The sequence below is a fragment of the Bubalus bubalis genome, chromosome 20, assembly GCF_019923935.1.
Source record: "Bubalus bubalis isolate 160015118507 breed Murrah chromosome 20, NDDB_SH_1, whole genome shotgun sequence".
Taxonomy (NCBI): Eukaryota; Metazoa; Chordata; class Mammalia; order Artiodactyla; family Bovidae; genus Bubalus; species Bubalus bubalis.
This window is the reverse complement of record NC_059176.1, coordinates 49,200,638-49,222,200: the sequence shown is the minus strand read 5'-3', so window position 1 is coordinate 49,222,200 and position 21,563 is coordinate 49,200,638. Positions and strand designations below refer to the sequence as shown.

General features: G+C 54.2%; 1 long non-coding RNA gene across 1 annotated transcript; it reads left to right on the top strand.

Annotated features, from left to right (window-relative positions):
* Positions 1-482: 482 nt before the first annotated feature.
* On the top strand, positions 483-19,200 carry LOC112580807. The gene is made up of 2 exons (XR_003105123.2): positions 483-1,327; positions 17,753-19,200. It is a non-coding gene; the product is annotated as an uncharacterized LOC112580807 (long non-coding RNA).
* Positions 19,201-21,563: the final 2,363 nt, after the last annotated feature.

The following is a 21,563-nucleotide window of genomic DNA, read 5'->3' as shown; positions in this document are numbered from 1 at the left end:
ATTCTCCATTTCTGGAGCTCCAGCTCTTAGCGAACCTCCTAGGGGTTCAAGGCATCCTTGCTGGTGGGTGGATGCCTGGCCCACTGGCCATATGGAGCTTCGGGCCGGGCCGGAATCCCCCTTAGCCGGTACACCAGTGCCCCCTCCCCTCCGCCTCGTCTTCCCTCCTGAGTCCTGGGCGGACGAGAGAGACTCGCGGAGAGCGCCCAGAGGCCTCCCTGGGCTGTGGTCTTGACCTGGAGGACGCATACGCCTCTACCTGACCTTCAAGTGGACGCGGGCACCCTTCTGGCCCGGCATGGGTTGAGAAGGGGAGGCAGGGGCTCCTGATTCTCCGCTCTGTTTTGCAGCTACTGCCCTGCAAGCGCTTGCCTCCTGGCGCCGTTCCGCCTGCGCTCGGCGCCCTCTTCGCGGGCACGAAGTAGCAGTGGGCACAGGCTCTGTCGTAGGAGGGCGCGCCGCAGGCAAGGTGAGTGGCCAAGAGCCAGGGAATGGAAGGAGGAGCTGTCCTCCCGCATCCCACCTCTGCCCTGAGTTGTCTCCAAGAGCCGACTCGCAGGCCAGCAGCCTGGGGGTTGGGTGATTCCCAGCTCGGGACGGTGGAGCGCCTGTGTTTTAACCTGGGTTACCAGAAAGGCGTCCCCTCCTCCCTAAGCCCAGATCCAATGGCGCGCGCGCGCACACACACACACACACACACACACACACGCCCAACGCCCTGTGAGATGCCATTAACAACACACTCTCTGGCTTGCGGTGCTTTGTGATACAATTCGGCAGGGCTGGCGCGGAGCATGCGGGTAGCACACAGTAGGCCTCAAGTAAATGGCGGCCCTGACGCTTCCGGCTTTGGCTTCTTGGACACCCGGTCTCCCCCCCAACACCGTCGGCTTTCTGCGGGAGGTCGAGGCCCCCAGTAGCCCGCGCCTTGCCCCTCTTTCTGGGGGTGCGCGGCTGGCCTGGGAAGGGTGGAGCTGAATAAAATGGAGTCCCCGGCACAGGCTCGAGGGCCGCAGCGGAGCGCGAGCCTAAGCTGAGCGAGACTCCTTTGTAAGCCTTCACACCTCATGTATACCCGGGGCACTGCCTGGGCCTACGGCTTTCGGAACCAGACGCGCCCGCGGGCCGCACAGCGTGGACTCTGAGGAAGGGGGTTGAGCAAACGGGAGGCCCTCGGGGCGGGCCGAGGTTGGCGGGAAAGGCGGCGGCGGGCCCGCAGCCGCGACCTCCTGACTGGCGCCGAGACGCGGGTGGGGCGCGCTGCGGGGCCCGGGAGGCCATTTTGAGAGCGCGAGGAGCGGCAGCAAGATGGCTGCGTGGGCACCAGGTAGGTCGTGGCCCCGCCGAGCTCCTCCTCGTCCCTCCTTGCGCTCGCCGGGCCGCGGGCCCACAGAAGCGGGAAGCGCGTCGAGCGCGCCCGGCCCCGCCGCGTCCCGGCCGCCGCTCGCCCCGGGAAGGCCCTCGGTCATTAATTACCCCGGTGGGTGGGGCGGCTGGCGAGGGGAACGGCCGCCGTCCTCCTTCCCACCTCCCGCCCGGACCTTCCGTCGCGGCTCCCCGGGTCCCCAGGCCGCTCCGTGCGCTCCCACCCGGCCGGAGACGCGGAGCCCGGCGGTTGCACATTGCGGCCGAAAAAAGAGGCGCCAGGCTGGAGCTCGCCTCACTTAACCTGCATCAGACGGGGGCTGAGACGGCCTTCCCCCTCGGCCCGAGCAGGTTGCTGCAGGGCTGGAGCGGACAGGGAGGTTATATTGGAACCTGGAGCCGCGGGCCTGCTTCTCACTCATTTCTGACGCCCGGTTTTCTTGAAACGGCGAGGCCCGAGTGGCGAGCACACCGTAGCCACTCTTCCTTGGACTGGGTGTGCCACGGAGCTCAAGAGAGTGACAGAGGGTGCTGAGGAGCAGAGAGCCCCGCCGACGGGGGCGGCAGTCTCTCGGAGGGTCTCCGCCGCGCCGCGGTGGTGCGGGACTGAGGACGGGCTTGGAGGCACAGCTCTCATCATCCGGGACTGCTTCGGAGCCGTCGCGTCCTCCGCTGGCCAGTTGGAGCCACTTTGAGGTCGCCCCCTCCAGGTCTCGGCCCAGGTCTCGGTCAGAGCTATGGCTCTAATGCGCCCCCAACCCCGTCCACCTGGTTGAAAAATTTAAGCTGTCTTACCGCTGCCCTAAAGCAGGTTCCACGCTTATGCTTTTGTCCAGACTACGAAACTCCAGTAATGTTCTCTGTGTTTGAGTCCTGCTTTGTGCCTGGCCCGCTGCTAAGCATGCATCGGAGTCTCAGCTTGATAAATAAGGTGATGATTCCCTCTTTGTGATTTTGGCTATATAGCTAAGATGTGGCAGAGCCAGGAGGTGGATTCAGGCCTGTCTTCCCCAAAGCCTGAGTTCTTACCCACAGACTGCACTTGCATAAATAACAACAGACTCATGGATTCATCTGTTGTGGTCTCACCTTTCAAACACACACCAAGCCTGTCCCAAATCCAAGCCCTCATCCCCACATCACCTATGAGGACTCACAGAAGAGGACTCTCCTCTCACCCCGTCATCCCCAACCTCTTGACCTAAATGTATTAGTCGCTGTCCTGTCAGCCTGCCAGGCTCCTCTGTCCATGGAATTCTCCAAGCAAGAATACTGGCATGGGTAGCCATTCCCTTCTCCAGGGGATCTTCTAGACCCAGAGATTGAACTCGGGTCTCCCATAATGCAGGCAGATTCTTTATTGTCTGAGCCTAAAATAGATGTTCTAATTTAATATTGTGATTCTGAGCCTCCTGGCAGCCAAGAGAAAGAAGAAAGCATGATGATTTATAACCTTGTTCAAAAAAGGAAGCTCATCAGGATTTTTAGAGATAGGGACATTTTTTTTCCTCTGGAAGATTTATAGAAAATTTAAGGCTTGGTGATTACATAGGTCAGCAGCTCATGTCACAGATGAGGATCCAGCCCAGAAAGTTTCATTTTCCCCAACGTCATGAAGTTTGCTTAGCAGAGCAAAGAATGGGACCCAGGAGTCCTGATTCCCAGTCCAGTTTCCATCCTCTCATGAGCGGCTTTCGTGGGGTTCTCAGCAGTGGTTTAGCTGTGTTTAGTGACTGCTCCATCTCCACTATAAATTTGCTTGCCCTGGTTCCTGGTGCTAGGCTGGTCTCTTCATTGTGGGTGTCTGTGAATATCTGATGGTGGAGAGACATTCTGGTTTCAGTCCTCTGGAGGGACTTTGTTTTTTGAACATCCCTGAGCCCATGAATTGCCTAGACCTCTCTTGGCAGATGGTGTGAACTAGGTGGTATATTTCCCCCTTTTGGTAGTTGTCCGGCTCCTATCACATTGTTGGACCTAACAGGAAGGGGCCGCTTCTCTCTTGTTTTTATTTTGTTCTGGCTCCATTGTGTGTGGGATCTTAGTTCCCTGACCAGGGAGTGAACTTGTGCCACCTGCAGTGAAAGCACGGGGTCCTCACCACTGGACCACCAGGGAAGTCCCTGGGTCATTTCTCTCTTGAAGGGACATGTCATCAGAGAGACCTGCAAGTCACTTTTTGTGAAGTAAGGAGAGTTTTCCCATGGCCCCAGCACACACAGCTGCTATGAGACCTGGTGGACCCATTCTTTTGTCTTCTTTGAGTGCAAAGCCAGCCTCTCTGAGCCTGCTCAGGTTTGGTTCCTGCAGCTTAAGTACAAGTCACAGACTGTGGCTCATCAGATCCCCAGAACTGATACAGATTAGCAGATTTCCATGGCTCCCAAAAGGTAGCCTTTGAACCCCTGGCATGATAACTGTTGGTGCTAAGTACATTTAGTGAGCATGTCATAGACCAGATTCTCTGGAAATTTGTACTAGAAAGTTGTCACTCCTGTGTGTGGTGGGTGGCGGGGGCGTGGAGGGGATGTGGGGAGGGGTCTGCTGCTTGGTGAGGAGCCCCCATGGAATCAGCAAGGCTCCAACAGACCCTATCCAAATCCTGACCATGGTCTTTGGGCCGGCTCTGACCAGGCATAGCAGAGTGGAGAGCTGAGGCCAGTCTACAGCTAAAGCCCCAGCTGTGGAAGAAAAACAGGGTTCAGCTCCCCAGCTTAGTTACTGTCTACAAGGATTAAAGGCCCCAAATAATGGCTGGCCTCTCCCCTCCTCCGTGCCAAGGGAAGACATGTAAATACAGCCGCACGCCAGCTTAGGCAGTAGATGTGTATAAATCGAATTTAGCAAATCAGATCATGGTTTAAATGCACTATTTAAAGCAGTCCTGCAGTGAAGCCTTTTACAAAGGGAATAATCATTTTGTGATGCTAATCATCAGCCTCCAATTTATCTCCTTTGTAAGTTCAGATGTTGGTGCACTGGGTGTTCTGAAATCGGGGCGCTCTTGTGCCGGGCCCGGGTGATGGCTGTCTGCCTTCTTTTCCTGGCCTCTCATTTTAAATGGGTGTGCGTCCCTGTTCTCACAGGGGCCTCAGGATGCTTGCCACTTAGTCTGATAGTTCTCATCCATCCCACTCATCTTTTTATAATCGGATAGAGGCCACCATTCAGCGGCTCCTGGCTCCTTTTCTGAGATTTGCACCCTTCCTGGGGGGAGATATAAGCCCTGCTGTTCTCAGGGTATTAGATAGAACCAGCTCCCTCTCTGATCTGAACCTTCTTTTGTTTCCCTGAGCTTCTGGTACCTCTGGGGCTAATCATAAAGATCTTAGAGTTGACTGGACATGCATCAGCCTCTAAATTTAGTAGGTAAATTAGATGCAGGCGCCCACCCACTGAATAGACACTGTCCGAAAAATATTCTCCCCATTCACAGCGAAATAACTGAGGCCTAGATGTTCAAGTGACTTTTCCCACAAGTTAAAATCGGGACTCAAAGGAGAACCTGTCTCCTAATTGCTATAAAAGTGTTTTATACACTGAGCCATAGCGCCTTTCTTTGCAGAGAAAATATAATCAAAGACCATCTGGGTGGGAGAGAAAGAATGAAGGGAAAGAGATGGATCAGAGTGGAATAAAGGAAGTGGGCAGGAAGCTGGGGGCCGCGAGGAGCCTGACCTTGCTTAGCTCACAGGCCCTGATATAGTGTCTTTGTCAATGCTGCCACTATTGGCGCGTTCCTCCGTAATTATGACTGTGTGTTGGCATGGCGACTCCGAGTAAGAAGACTAGAAGCACTGGGTAAATGCACGACTTGTTCTTGCCTTCTAAAGCAGAGAGAAGCTTTTGTGGGTAGTTCCTCCAGGGAGACATGGTAGCAGAATCACCAGACCCAGGGCTGGAGTGTGGGTATTTACAACCCACAGGAGCCAGGTGGCCCTGCTCACGGATGCCACACACAGAGGTCCTCATCAAGACTTGCCTCCCATGCAGAGATCTCCCAGAACCTCCCGTCTGTTCCTTCCTGTTGGTCTTTGTTCCGGAGCAGAGCGCGTGATGTCAAGTATATCTATTTCTGCTCCTCTCCAGCTTGTCTATTTCAAGTAGGTTTAAGTCGCAGGCCCCTTGAATTGTATTTATCATAAAATGATCTATTTCATAGGCCACAAGTATCTACCAGGAGGCTGAAGGGAAAGGCCCATGGGCCCAGCTGTAGGGATCGAGTTTGGGGCCTCCCTTTCTGCCCCGGTGCCCTCTCCTTAGATACTTGGGTCACATCCTTCTCCAAAAATGGGGGAGGTTGCTGGAGTCAAGAGCTGCGCTGTCCAGGATGCTAACCACTGTTGGTCTCATGAGTTGTTTGAGTGCAACATGCTGAAATGATAATACTGAGTTAAAATATATTATTAAAGTGAATTTTAGGGAGAAGGAAATGGCAACCCATTCCAGTATTCTTGCCAGGAAAATCCCATGGACAGAGGAGCCTGGTGGGCCACAGTCCACGGGGTTGCACATGAGTCGGACATGACAATGACTTGAGCATGCACACATGCAACTTATATTAATCATCCCTTTACTATTAAAATCCTCCTGCATTTAAAAAACTTTTTTTAAATAAATAAATAAACTTAATTTTGGACTTCTGTGGTGGTCCAGCGGCTAAGACTCCACGCTGTGGATGCAGGGGGCCTGGGTTCAGTTTCTGGCCAGGGAACTAGATCCCACACGCCACAACCAAGAGTTTGCGTGCTGCAACTAAGACCCAGCACAGTCAAATATTTTAAAAAATCAAATAAATTAGTTTTAATTGTTCTTACTTTTTGTTGTGTCTTCCAGAAATTTTTAATTAATTTGACTTCGCCAGGTCTTAGCTGGGGCATGCAGGATCTTTAATTGCGGCATATGGGTTCTAGTTCCCTGACTGGGATCAAACCTGGGCCCCCTGCATTGGGAGCACAGAGTCTTAGCCTCTGGACTACCAGGGAAGTATCTAGGAAATTTTAAAGTGATACATGCCACTCATATTTTCATTGAGCTAGACTAGAGAATTAAGACCTCTTCCAGCCCCAGCGCTCAGTAACTAATGCTGATCTACCCCTGAAAGGTCTCTGGCCATGAGATATCTGTGCATGGAAAAGCCAGACAGAAGGCTGGTATAGCCTTTTAAATGGGGATTAACCCTCAGTCCTTCGACGCAGAAGACCTGATGGCTCAGATGGTAAAGAATCTGCCTGCAATGCGGGAGACCCAGGTTTGATCCCTGGCTCGGGAAGATCCCCTGGAGAAGGGATTGACTACCTACTCCAGTTTTCTTGCCTGGAAAATCCCATGGACAGAGGATCCTGGTGGGCTACAGTCCATGGAGTCAGACAGAGTCGGACACGACTGAGTGACTAACACTTTTCACCCCTCAGTCCTTAGAGACAGAAGACCTGAATCTACAGGCAGCATCGAGTTTCTCAGGTTTTAGGATGGGTGGGGGGAGGAGAGCCAATGGGGAACCCCAGAAGTCTTTGCTTGGAGGTTTAGTGGTGCCTGGTGGAGTTTGTAGGGGCACAGATGTAGATGACAGGAGGGTGGTCCTGGGGTGGAACACGCCCCCCATCAACTCCTGTCCTCAAAGTCATTTCATCGTCTCCCAGATGTGTGGAGCCCTCAGGGCATGAGGAGACAGCCGTGCATCCCAGGTTCATGCCAGACCCACGTGCAGCAGGTTTCCTTTGGCTTGAGGGATCCTTGTTGCCCCTCTTCTGGCAACCCCTCCTCCCCTCCGCCTCTGCTGCTCTCTGGGAGCTGAAGCTTCTGGGATGCGCCTTGGCTTGGAGCCAGCATCTTCTTGGAGAAGCCTCCTGCCCTGGCTTTCTGCCAAGCCTCGGGTCTTCAGCAAGATTTTCTGGGGAGGCGCTGGGCCCATCCTGCTGTCAGAGGGCAGAGGGGCCTTCTCACCTCGGAGGACTCCTGACCTTGGGTCCAGCCTCACTCCCAGTTACCTCCCCATCTCTGAAACTTCCTGCCCTGGAAACCCTGGGCTGGGCTAAGGGCCTCTGAGCTCTGTTAAGCCTCGAGGTTATGAAAAGAGGGCTCCTCACACAAGCCAGGGAGGTGAGGAGTGGGCAGCCAGGAAACCATAATGAGTCATGATAATGGTGACAGGAACCATTTATTGAGCACTTATGTTGTGCCAAGTTCCGCGCTAACGCTCTGCATACTTTATCTCCTTTAAGGCCTGTCTCTTGGGGAGCAGAGAGAGTGATAAAAGTAATCTAGAATCTGCCCTTCTTTTCTAAGCCAGATGCCATTGGGGTGTTCACATGAGGTGTGTCTCAGAAGCTAGAGCCATTGGGTGGGGGCGTCTGAGTCCCCCGTGAGTCCTCGTGTCCTTAGGAGTCAGCCTGGGCTTTAGGAAGCAGCAGGAGCTCACTTGGGCTGCCAGGGGATGGCTCTGTAGTGTCTCCGCTTTGGGCTGGTATTATACCTGGATGATCCAGGTAGGAAGGCTGAGTGCTGGGCCCCTGGGAGTCTTGGTGAGGTGCTCAGAGGGGTGAGAAGCACCCACCAGCCCTGACTTTCTCCTAATTGTCCATGTGGTCCATAGCCTGGCTATGCTTCAGTCTGTGAAGTCAAGGGTGGATTCAAGCCCACCCGTCTGCCCATGATGCCAAGGGATTACACCTTCCCTGGGACAAGAGAGAAGTTCTGCTTTCTGCAGTGTTACATGCCCTGAGGTGGCATGCTGTCTTCTGCATTGGAACATGGATTTTTAACCACTGAACCCCCAGGGAAGTCCCAGACTTGTGTCTTCTGGAGAAGGCAAAGGTCTCCACGTCTTCTGTCTAATCTTGTCCCTAAGCAGAGACCTTCAGACCCACTTCTGTTCACCCAGTTTGGCGGCACAGGAAAGGGAAGGTGGTGCGTGCCCCTGAGGGTGTGTCATGTGGGGAGTGCTGGGAGGCTGAGAGCAAAAAGGAGGAGGTCTCCAGTTTACAGCCACCCCCGCCCTTTGAGTCTGCAGCTTCTCTTACCCATTTTTAGTTGTTTCCAGTCTGTTTTTCTCTCTTCTGCTGTTGGATTGCAGGCTTCAAGGTCATGGTGGTGTAAGGAAGTGCATGTGGCTCAGTGGGCTTCGGAGGTCTGTCTGACCTAGTTGGGACCTTGGCACACTCTCTTGCAGCCAGTTCTCCCATCTGTAGCATTGAGGATAGTAATACTTAACCTTGTAGCTCTCAAGAAATGTCAGTTTGCATCCCCCACCTGCTGTCCTGGAGCGTATGTGTGTGTGTTGAGAGGAGGAACCAGCAAGTTTCTGCAGGGAGCCATCTCACTGGTGGGCCAAACATGTGGGATGAGGGAAGGAGCAGGGAAGGCAGTGAGCAAGGGGCCAGGCTCAGCCAGTCTACAGTAAGTCATGGTGTCCTATCTGCACCAGCTCCTAGCTCCGAGGTCCAGAGAGAACCCAGGAGAAGCCCCGACGTGTTCCCTAAGCCCTCGGGGCAGAAAGCAGCTTAAGGATGCACACATTGGAGATGTACAGAGCTTGACTCAGGCCATCAGAGTTAGGAGAGGAGGAATTTATGTGGGGCAGAGCATCAGAGCAGGCTCATTGTAGCCAAAGAGGTCTTCTGGGTTGAGGAGGGGCAGGACTCCCTGAACAGAGGCTCAGGTGTAGGCATGAGTCTTACAGGACTGACCTAGAAATTTGGGTATGAAAAGCAGGTCAGATGGTGGAGGCAAGAACAGTGACAGTGGAGGGCAGGCTAAGGGAGGTGGTCTTGTCACCCTGTGCACGGTGGGTGTGTGTGCTGCCAGGCCAGCCTGAGTCGAGTAGACACATCCACCCTGGGCCTCTCACCTCTGCTGGCTCTTGGCCTAGATTTCAGTGCTTCTAGGGCTGTGCATGGAACCATACCCCAGTTAGCAAGGGAACCATGAGGCTCAGGAATTGGAACTCTTCCCATACCAGATTGTTTTTTTCTACTTCATTCATTTATTCATTCAGGTTTCATTGACCAGGCATTCCGTGTCAGGCTCTGGGCAAGGCCTTGAGGATAAAGAGAAGAAAACCACAGTCCCTTGTCCAGACCTTTAAAGCTTGTGTGATACAAAATTTCATCTATTCACTCATGACCGGAAGGCTAGGCCCTGGGCAGGGGGTGTTGGATTAGCGGGCACTGAGGGTGTGACAGCTCTCACCCACTTGCAGCTTCCTGGCTTCCCTGCCCCTCTCCACACCCAGAGCCTGATAGGGGCCATGTCATGTTTTGCCCTTGGTGACCTTAAGCTGCCATTTAGCCTGGCCTAGAACTTTAATTTTCCAGATTCCACTGATTCTTTATAGAACTGTGACATCTCAATTGCCTTTTCTTCATTTAAAACACAGCTTTGATCCTAGGAATCAGCATAGCAGTCACCTATCAAGATTTGCATTTGAGGCTAGACTGTATCCCGCCAGGCTTCTCTGTCCATGGGATTCTCCAGTGGGTTGGGTTGCTGTGTCCTCCTCCAGGAGATCTTCCCGACCCAGGGATAGAACCCGAGTCTCCCGCATTGTAGGCAGATTCTTTACTGTCTGAGCCACCAGAGAAGTCCCTGAGATTGGTGAGGAGCATCTTAAATGCAATCAAATGATAAATTACCTCTAATTCTTGTGCAGAAGGTTTTCCTCAGAAGGAATCCAACACTGTTTGGGACGTCAAGGCCAGAATTCTCTCCTGGTTCTGCTCAGACTGGAGCCCACATGCAGTGGTTGGGAGGTGAACCTGCATATAAGGTAGCAGTGGTGGGCGCCCAGATACCTGCTCTCAACACGTCTGGTATTTGGAAGAGTCATCCAGGTAGCCGCTAGGTTGGAGCCCACCGTGCAAATGCAACTACCATCTCTGAAGCCCCGGCTACAGGCTCACATTCTCTCACATGCCTCTCAGGAGAGGGAAGGCCAAACAGATCTCTTCTTACTGTGGTTGTTGGTGGTCATGTTTTGGTGGTTTTCTTGTTGAGGTTAATGTAGTATGTGTTTAGAAAGTTAACGCGGTAACACGAGGAGTTACAGGGCATTTGTGGTCAGAGTACTTTGTCAGAGGTGTGAGAGAGACCACGCGACTTCCTGCTGCATGGAAGTCTGGAACTGGAATCCCAGGCCACCTGGGGACTCTCAAGGAAGTGTCTTGCTCTCAGCTTCTATAGGGATGGGCCAGCTGTCTCTGGTGGGCAAGATGAGCATCTGTGAAACAGGCCTTCCCCTCTGGACAACTAAGAAGCAGGTAGCAATATGCAGAGCATTGCTGGACTCTGCTTCTGAAACCTTCCATCTTTCCTCCCCTGAGAAACTCCGGAGAGATTGGCAAGAGTGATTTCTTGGGAAGATGTGGTACGTTCTGTGTTCTGTGAGCAACAGGACCATAAATGTTCAACCGCTGGCAAGGAGTGGGCCTTCCTCACACTGGGTGGCCTTGTACCCCTCTAGTTTCCTGGGCATGGCTCTCCTACAGGTAGTTGGAGTGAGTGTCATATGCACAGAGCCTGGCCTTGGGTTTGTATTTGGTGGCCAGTTGACAATGCACGCTTTAGTCTCGAAGCTGCATGGTTGATGTCTCCTCCAGTACATGCACAGACTCTCAGCTAGCCTGGACACCTCTCTGGAGAAGAAGCCAGTAGCTCGGCTGCCCCATTGCCCATGCCATTCTAGTCTCCTATTCCTTCCGTCCTCCCTAGGGCATGCTCCAGAGCCAGACGATGGAGAAGGAGAAGCAGGAGCCCTGGTGGGGGAGCCTGAAGGTGGGTCTTGGCCTGATACAGGCCACAGGCTGTGTGTGTGTGTGGGCACGCGCGTGTGTGTTCACAGGTCATTCCAGCGGCCACTGTGACGTCTCTGCATGATGTGGCTGTGGCTATAGACAGATGCTCCAAAAGTAGATCTGGGTCTTGGATCATTGGGTGTGTTTTTTTTCTTTTTTCTTCTTTCAGAAAAAAATAACCCAGTCTGGAGAGGAAGTTTAAAAAGGGAAAATACACTCAATAGTTCTTGGAGCCAGCTGCCTGTTAGGTTGGCCCATATGAAATTTCTTTTTGATAGATCATAAATAGTCAACTATTGGTGATCTTGTGTGGCATTTCCACTTTGCCCCAACTTCAAGACATGTCTCAAAATGCAGGACAGTCGATATGACTTTTAAACACCTTTCTTTCACTGTTAAGGAAATCCTTCAGGGCAGCTCAGACTGCCCTGACTAAGGGCTGAGTCCAGTTCCAAGCCTTTCTGTCTCAGGAGACATTTGCTCCCACCTGGGTGCCTGGCATGGTGTTGCACCTCAGCTCCGCAGAGCCGAGAGCCTGGGACAGGACACTGTGGGGAGCAGGCCTGCAGCCGCTCCATAACCTTTCAGCCACCCTGGTGCTGGGCGACCAGCGGTGTGGGCTTTGGACTGAATGCTGTCGCCGTCCTGCATTCATTACACCATTGTCAGTGTGTGTGTCGGGGGCTGCCTCTGGGTGTGTGTGTTTCTTTTTATGTCTGCGTGTCAGTGTCAGGCTGTGCATGTCTGTTTACATCGTCCTGTCTAGGCGGGCTCAGTGCGACAAGGAGCTGGGGAACTGTTAGGATGAAGGGCTCAAGCCTAGATCGCCCCTTCAGGAATCTTGGAGGATTTGTATAATGTATATAAATTTACATGTGATATATATGTGTGTGTGTGTGTGTATATATATATATATATATATATATATATGGGCCTTCCCTGATGGCTCAAGTGGTAAAGAACCCACCTGCCAAGGCAGGAGATGCAGATTTGATCCCTAGGTTGGAAAAATCCCCTGGAGGAGGAAATGGCACTCCAGTATTCTTGCCTGGAGAATCCCATGGAGCCTGGTGGGTTATAGCCTGTACGGCAAGTCAGACACGACTGAGCACACACACACACACACACACACACACACACACACACAGGGTATTTTTATGCTGCTCATTGTTGGGCTCTGTGCAAGTGTCTGACCAGGTGTGGCGTGAGCAGCCAAGCGCTGGGTGAGCCCATCTGCCAAGAGCTCACAGACTTGCCTTCCCACCTGCCTGCCCGACATCCGTGGGGAGTCTGTCCCTTCGAAGCCCACGGCCTCCTCTCTAATTTATTAGCCGGGAAGGAGGAGAAAATGAAATGTTGCCTGAAGACAATGGCCGAGACAGCAGGTCCCACCCCAAGCAGCCACCAGCACCTCTCCCCGCAGCCCTGTCTCCTTGTCTGCAGTCCGGACCTGTACGTTCTGCTGTAAGAGGAAAAAGGACCCCCAAACCCAGTTACAAAAGGCACACCGGCCATGGACACTCAGGGGTAGCTGTAGACTGCTAAAGGTGGGAGAGGGCGACAAGGCAAAGATTTGAGCCAGACTTTGTATCCACCAGCCCCGTAGATGCAAGGCCCCTCATCTACTGCGGGGACCCCCCATCTCCAAGTCAAGTCCCAGGACTTCTCCCCGGCTGCCGGCCTGGTGGGGGAAGGGAGAGGGGCCCAAGGCAGCTGCAGGGGCTGTGTTAGTAAACACTTTCCTGGGTTCCCATTTTCTTTACCATCCCACCCTTCTCCACTCCCGATGCCCGGTTCCACTGCCCACCCCCCGACACACACCACCCCCCCAGCATCCCTTTTTCTGTGGCCTGCACAATGAGCTCATTGTCCTGGGTGTGATTTGAATAAGGGATCGGCAGGCCTGTTCCCAGCATTGTCCGAGGGGCTGGGAAAAACCCCAGCGCAGGCAGGAGGACCAGACCAGACAGAGACAGATGCCTAAATTAGCAACAAAGCTTTGTGCACGTCCCCTGGACAAGGGCTCGCCTTGTTTGCGTGGACTCGAGGGTGTGGAGCTGGCCGGCTGCTCGCATGTCTCCCCATGTTAATTAGTTTTGCATGCATGTCTGAGAAGGTGCCAGGGGAGACGCATTTGCCTTTCCCCGGGAGGGGGACCTGTTTATGGCTGTGGGGCTAAGCCGGGCCAGGGCTTACCTGGGGAGCCAGGCTCTGTGCCTGGGCAGGAATCTCGGCTCCCCAGCCCGCTTTCCTGTCTCTGTCATTTTAGAGGGGCCTGGCGGCAATCCCCATACCTTCTATACTCCCACCCTGCCATGTCTGCGAGTTGGTTAGCTCTGGCTACAGGGAGCTCACTGGCTTCCACCCAGACCCAGGCCAGCGCCCGTCCATCTGGCCGTCTGTCTCTCGCGACACAGGGCCCCCCGGGACCAGGCAGCAGAAGCGGCCAGTCTCCTCCATCCCCAAGCCAGATGGCCAGTCTGCTTATCGCATTACGGCCTCCCCTGGCCCCAGACCCCTGCCGCCCACAGTTGGGCCAGGATCTCGTTTGGGGTATGATGGAGAAGCCCTCTTTTAGGCCCTCGCAGGAGCCTGGCCCTGAGCAGATGCGGCAGGAGCACGTGCTTGCTGCATGACCCCGGGGAGGCCAGTTCATCCTTCACACTGGATCCCGGTGTTCTCCCTGGCGCAGTGAGTGAGGAAAACTTCAGAAATCTCTTGGTTCCTTCTAACTCGGAAAGTCTGTGATGGTTGTGATCATTTCGAACCTGTGTTGATTTCGCACTCCCTGAGCACAATGACAGGCGTGGGACCAGTGAATTCTGGCGGGCGGTGAGCGCACCTTAGAGGAAGGATTTTACCCCTGCGGACACTGGAGTGTGGGCCTCTGCTCTCAGAGCGGGTAGAGCCTCTCTGCCCAGGTCTTCACAGAACCACCCCTACCCCCAGGCCCCCAGGCTCTCCTCCGCTGCCCCTGCCCTGCAGTGGTGGCAAGCAGGCCCCGGCTGGCAGAGGGGAGCCTGGCAGTGGCAGCAAAGGAGAAACTGGAGTGAGAGCAGCTGCTGGCCGAGGCCCTGGGTGTGTCCTGGTCGCCCCCTGCAGGCCCTGGCATGGAGGACGGGGTGGGGGTGGGGGTGGGGGGGGCTGGACGCCTGCTGGGCTGGGCCTCCAGATGACTTTATGGGTCAGAGTTTCCAGGTCTGCACAGCCCCGCACAGAAATGCTGGAAGGTCAGGGAGTGGGGACCTGGAGCATGGCCCCTCTTGTCCAGGTGCAGGAGTCTTAGGATCCAGGGGAGCTGCTCCAGGCCCTTTTCTTGCTTTTCCCCCACCCAGCCCCACGGGTCCTATTCTCTCTTCACAGCTTCTCAGTGATTGAAAGGGTGAGTCTGGGACCCTCACAGTCCAAAATTCCCTAGGCCAAAACCTCCAGTTCTTTCCACTGGGTCTCTATGAATCTAGCCATCTCATTTCTACAGACCTTGATTCTTTGCAGACAGAAGGGAACTTCTTTTCCTGTATTTGTGCTTTAAATGCTTGGGGATGGCATTGGTTCAGGAAGTGCTGGGGTCTTAGGGAAGGGCTTCAAACGCCTTCTCTTGCCCCTTCTTTGCCGTTCTCCCCATCCCCGGTGCTCCCTCCTGCTTCCTCATGTTGTGGGGGTGCACCTTGCTGTGGAGTTGGATGGCGGTTAGAGAACCTCTGGGATCCCCCTCAGAGGGCATGCAGTCCTGGCCGGGGAGACCTGGGCTCCATCTGGGGATCTGGAGGGGAAGTCAGAAGCTACATGAGGAAGAGTGTAGAGGTTAGAGCTCAGGCAGGAACAGAGACCAGGGCCCACAGTACGGGTGGGAGAGAAAGAGGCAAAGCAGGCAGGCCTGGGGAGAGCTGCCCACTGCCCTCCCTGCCCCTCCCCTCCCCTCCGTCCCCCTCCCTCCCTCCTGGGTGTTAGCTGCCTCAGCTGTAGCCCTGAGCTCCTTAATCTGGTGATCAGTGTGGTGCTGGGGGGTGGGTTGGCAGAGGCTTTAGGGGGTGACAGGGGATCTTGGGAGTCGCACTCTGCTAACCGAGCATCACACAAAGCCTGGGAATCACATTCCAAGCGCAGCTCACTGTTCCGAGGCTGGACCAGCATGGGTGGTGCCCAGTGGGGCTGGGCCGGGCCTGCGTGCAGCCAGGCTGACCTTGTGCTTTGTCCCTCAGGAGGAAACCTCCCGAGATTAGGGCTCTGCTGCCCTTGCTGCCTGGCTAAGGTTTCATTGTTTGGTAGCTGTCCCCACCCTCACCCCAGCCCCCAAATCCTCAGGCTCCCTATCTTAGTAGGAGAAGCCGTTTCTGAACATGGCAGACATTCCTTCCCCTGGTTAGCCAGGAAAATGCTGTCAGGGCTGCTCAGGGGCTGGGGTATTTGTTCTAGAATGAATCAAGTGTGCTGGGCAGTATACCACCCCTGCTTACACCGAACCCTGAGAGAACCCTAGGGAGGAAAGAAAATGAGGTGGGGGTGCTGGGTCCAGGCCCTTCAGAGCCTTGCAGCCCCATGGGCTGGTGATGGCCCGAGCCTGGGACCCTGGCTGGAGAGGAGGGGCTGGCAAGAGGCCCAGATTGGCGTTCTGCTTCTGGCACCACTGTGCAACAGACCCCTGAATGTCTTAGAGCCTCTAAACCCTCATCTGTAAAATGGGAATAATAATTCCTGCCTCCCAGTGGAGTCGCTCACCACTGAACAGAGCTCATCTTCCTCTCCTATCCCCTACGGTCCGGGGCAGGTATGGAGGATCTGAGCTTCTCCAGCTGGGTTGATGCAGCCATGATTCGGAGGATGAGGACAGTAGTGATATGCAGGATATTTAACTGTGGGCACTGGCCAGTCAGGCTGCAGCTGGCCCAAACCAGCAGCCCAGGAAGGAGGGCACAGCTGGGCTGAGAGAAGTTCATTTGTCTTTGTGTCTTTCTCTCCCATCACGTGTCCCTTCATCAGCCAGCGCACAGACTTCCCTCGAGGGCGGTTCCTGACAAGGCTGCACGACGCAGGGTCCCTGACCTCCTTTGCATTTTGAGCAGGTCAGATCTGCCTGGAATGGGGCACCCTGCTCCACCTGGCAGAGGACCCGGCAGCCAAGGGCAGCAAGCCGAAGTCCTCCCCAGCTCCAGACCTTGCCCTGGCTAAGGCTCCACCATCAGGCTCTGTGGGGACAAGCTTCTCCTGGGAGCTCCCACCCGCCCCAGCGCCGTTGCTCCTCCCTCACCCTTCTGGAAAGCATTGGCGGGTCAGGCTTCGGGGCCGGTCTGTGTTCTGATCCATCTCCTCATGCCTGTTTTGTCATCAGCCAGGTAAGGTTTGTGGTCCCACAATGGTGTCTTCCAGGAAGGCTTCTGCTCAAAGAGGCATAGCAGCCACCCCTTGACACGTGGTGTGCTTTGCCAGCAGTAACCTCTTTTGTCTGGTCCTTCTCTGTGCCTCATTGAGTGAAATCCCTGCTTTTGAGGACACAGGGTGGCCTGGTAGAATGCCAAGTCGCATGGGAAGGCACAACCCTACCTAGCTGAAAGTCAGAGACTTGAACTTCTTCTGGCCTTGAGTGAACCCTCTCCCTTTCTGGACTTGGCAAAGGAGCATTGGCTAGGATGACACCTAAGGTCCCTTTTAGCTGTGACATTTTGTAATCTGGAAGTTCTTCCTGCTTTTTCTCTTCTGCTACTTGCCAGTAACCCTCAGCCTCAGCCCCCTGGCTCGCAGGAAACCCAACCAGTGTGGTCTCCTTCAGATTGCTCCCTGGATGAAGGGCAACATCTTCATCCAGAGGCTTCAGACAAAAACCCAGCTCACTGCCGGCCGGGACCTGAGGCTGGGATGTGACCTGCCCTGGGGCGGGACTGTGTCTGGAGAACACAGGTCTAGCTGAGTGTGTCCCCAGCTTCTGAGCTGGGGCCTCCTCCTCTGTTCCTGTTTGCTCTGGCTAGCCTTTGTCCTGTGACTCTGCCACCAGAGACCCTCACAGTGGGCTTGCATTGTTCTCCTTGGGACTTGCCTTGTCCTATTTCCCTCGGCCAGGCCCTTCAGACTCAGAAGGTCCAAGCCCCAAGAAGCAATCCACAGGGGAAATTCTGCTTCTCACTGCCTGCCCCCGCCTTCCCAGGGCCCCAGCCTGGTGGTTCTGCCACCCATACAGCTGACACAATGGAGGCCACAGAATCAGGGGACATGGGCTCAGGTCTTTGTATAACAAGGGTGACCTTGGGCTAGCTCTTAACCTCTCTGAGCCTCTCTTTTCCTAATTCTAAAATGAGGATCACCACACCCTTCTCATAAAGTTGCAGCAAGGCAGAGCAATGATACAGGAAAAGTTCTTTGAAAGCATACAGTGAGTCTGTCTTACCTTCCCGTCCAAGCTGAGCCTTCCTAACCTGTTGCCTTTGAGTTTCAGCCTGCTCTGCTGAGGAGGTTCTGAGACAGCTTCAAGAAGCTCCTCCCCCCAGCCCCAGGGAGCAGAAATACCTACTTTCAGCCCTAATAATACCTGAATGAGATTTCTAGGACACTTTCCTCCCCAGAGGACCAAGCTCCTTCTCACATATTATTTCTCTTATCTCTAGATTGTCCTGCGAAGTGTGATGGGACAGCCTCTTTTCAGCTTCTCTGAAAATGGAGACAGAAGAGCTGTAGGTCTTGCTTGCCAAGGTCATAGGATTGGAGTCCAGAGCCATGCCCCTCGCTCCAGGACACGCACCATCATCAGAGGCAGAAGAGCCAAGCAGAAAGGGAAGATGCAGTCGCTGCTGTCTTGAAGCTGCAGCGGTCAGGGGCCAGGGTGGAGGAGGAGGACTGGGGCAGAGAGCACAGCGCGGGTTCTGCTCCCACTCCTGCCCTTCTGGGACTTGGCTAGGGACCTGGGGAAACGTGCCCCTACCCCCCACCCATCTTGCGGAGGTCTTGGCCTTTGCTCTGTGGGCCACCCTTTCTGCCCTCCTCACATTGTATGCCTGTTCCAGCACAGGGTGTTCCAGCAAACAGAATCTCCGCCCCATATCTCTGCCCCTGAGGGCTGAGGGCTGAGGGCAGTGTGCCAGGTGGTTGCCCACGCAAGGGGCTCCAGCCTTCTAGGAGTTAACGATGCCCTCTCCCCAGCTGTCCTCCCCTTGGTGCTCCTCTTCCTCCCTCCTCCTGCTCACAGCAGGCAGGGCCTGGACCTGGGAGCCATGCCGCTGTGCTGTTGCCAGGGGAGCCGGGAGCCAGATCCGAGCTATGCAGGGAAAAGGCCTGGCCTGTCAAAGTGTCTGAGATGAACCGCCGCCGTCCCCGTGCAGCTGGGCTCAGACGTGTCTCTGCTCTTGTTCTGTGCCTGAGAATGGCGAAGCCCAGTGAGGTTCAAGGGCAAACTCACTATTCATTAGTCAGGGGTTCTTGACGTCCGTGTCTCCCAGGGATGGGTCCTCCCTCCCTTTTCTTCTCCCTCCTGTGACACGTTCCTGGGTGCCTTTGGTGAGGGCTTCACACCCTCCTCCTCCTGCCCAACTCTTCTCCAAAGGCCCCTAAATAAACTCCCCCCAAGGAGACCAGGCAGGGCAGAGACAATGGCCGCAGGAAACCATTCAGGCAGGACTCCAGCCATGCTGGCCCACCCTCCACCCCCAGCGCCCCTGTGGGCCCACTCCCCTCTGACTCAGGGTACCCCTGGACTACTAGACCACACAGGCCTGGACAAGACAGAGGCACTAGGCACTGCCCTCAGGGCAGCAGGCCAGTCCAGCACCATGCTCAGTGGGCTGGTTGGATGCTTCCATGACCTGTGTCTTACATTGCTGCCTCTCTCAATGCCTTTCTCTACCATCACGTATCTCTTCTAAGACACTCAAACACCATTGGTGGGAAAGCATGAAATGTGGCAATATCAGAATGTAAAGGACACGTGTACTTAGTAACAAGCAAACTGCACTGCTAGAAATTTACTATACGGTTAACATGTAGACGTTCCCAAAGAAGAATGTACAAGAATGTTCATCTGAGCATTTATTTTTTAAGAATATAAAGAAATGGAAATGAACCTGTGGTCCATTCATACTGTGTGAAATACTACGCAGCTGCAAAAATGAATGTGGTAGGTCTCTAAATATTAGCTGATATGGAAGGCTGGCCAGTATATATTGTTGGGTGAATAGAATAAATCACAGAACAGGCAATAGAGCATGATCTTATTTGTGTGTATTTAAAAGTAAAAAATATGCTTATATGTGAAGAGATTCTGGGTGTATTAGAAGACTAACCTCGGTGGGGTGAGAAGGAATGAATGCAGTCTTCCATTTTCTTTCCATGCTTGTGGAATACTTTCACTGAGAAATGTAAAGAGGTTATTGAATATATCAGGCTTAACCTCTATTAACCAAGTTGGAGTAGGAGCTCCACAAGAATTTTGCCACTGGCCTTCCTTGTTTGCTTCACCCCAGAGAAAGCAAGGGGCCCAGCAAGTGTCTCTGAGGAGGGACACAAGGTCTCAGGAGTGGGAGGTGTGGGTCTGACTCCACACATGACAGGCCAGGACCTGGCCACGGCGACTGGAGGAGCCCTCCATTGGGCCCTCATGGGCCTGGGTGGGCCCTAGGTGGGATTGGGGGGGAAAGTGCCATAGATCTGGACCAGGTAGCCACCCAGAGCACCCTGGGAAATCCACAGGATTGCAGAGTAGTCCCTGGGACCTGGGCGACACCTATAGTCAACCCAAATCAGCTGTGGAGCTTGCAGAGTGAGCAGGAAAGAAGACTGCAGTGACTCCTCATAACTTTATAGACTGTCAGTATTATTGTTACCCACCCATTCTATAGATGAGGACACTGAGGCCCAGAAAAATTAAGTTTTAGGTCCCAAGTCACACAGCTAGTTAGTGCCAGAACTAAGATTCAAACTCAACTCTCTTGGACTGTGAAGTCTTACTCCAGACTGCAAAGAAATCCTGCTTGGCATGGCAACTAGGAGGTCCCCAAAGCTGGAACCCCTCCTTTCCACCTCCCATTCATAGAGATATTAACCCCTCCTCTGCAAGTTCACCTCCTCAAGTATTTGCTTGCCTGGTGTCCTCCCCCAATTTTAACTAATGCCATGTAGCTCCTGCAGTATCCCTGCCCCTGGACTGGGCAGTGGGGGATGGGGAGGAGGATTATAGAGACTTTGGTTAGTATAGCCTCTCCTCCAGAGCTGTCCAGGGCCAAAAGGGTTGTTCAGATGGACTTCCTGGGGGTGGTGGCCTGGAGGCAAAGACACAACCCAGCTGGTTAAGACAAGCCTGAATGAGCATTGGAAAGTGGGGGCAAGGTACTGGGGAAGGCTCAGGGCTTCCACCTGGTGGGAAATGGGAAGTGGGAGTAGGTGGGGTCAGAGGGTCTAACTGCTGCAGCCCCCCAGTCCCCTGGCTGCGGGTCACCTACACTTCTGCAGACTCTGCTTCTCCCCTGACCTGATAGAAGCCTGATGGGCACTCCTGGGCCTGCCCCAGTGCTTCCCGGAGTCTGGCCTGATGAGGTCCTCAAGGAAAGCTGAAGCTGCAGAAGCAGCAGTCAGTCAGCAGAGATCTCACTCAGGGATCTGGAATCACTGGGGCTCTTGCAAGGCCAGAGGGAGCCCCCTGGATGGTCCTGAGGGACTTGGCAAGTTCTGCAAGAAAAGCCTCTTCTCATCCTGTAAACCTCACCTCTCTCTACCCCCATGGGCTTCCCTGGTGGCTCAGACAGTAAAGAGTCTGTCTGCAATGCGGGAGACTCGGGTTTGATCCCTAGGTTGGGAAGATCCCCTAGAGAAGAGAATGGCTTCCCACTCCAGTATTCTTGCCTGGAGAACTCCATGGACAGAGGAGCCTGGCGGGCTACAGTCCATGGGATTGCACAGTCGGACACAACTGAGTGACTAACACACACACACACACACATACACACACACACACACTCTTCCCAACTCACAATAAATAAAGTTTCTTTGCAAAGCCTTCCATGTGTCTGGTCAGTTCTGTGGGAAGGATGTGGGTGAGGAAAGTAAGATTTAGCCACTAGCAAAGACAATTCCTGCTGTGTCAGGTGTGGTGGGTCCCTGGTATGGATCCAAGAAGCCCTCCCAAGGTCTGGGGAAGTGTCTCCCTGACCTGGGCTAGGCTCATCTGGCTAAGAGGACGGAGGCCATTGGCTGCCGGGTCCCAGGCTTACCTCTAGCCTTGAGGGTGGCAATCTTAGGTGTGCTACTCTCAGAAGTGGGGCTCTGTAGGTTCTGGATTTTGAGGCAGCTCCCAAACCTCCATCAGTGTCTTGTCATTTAATCCTCATAGTGACAAACACCCCCACTGCCATAAGACTTAATCCCATTTTACAGAGTAGCTAACAGAGGCTTCAGAGATGCTAAGAAACGTGCACACTCACACAGCTGGGA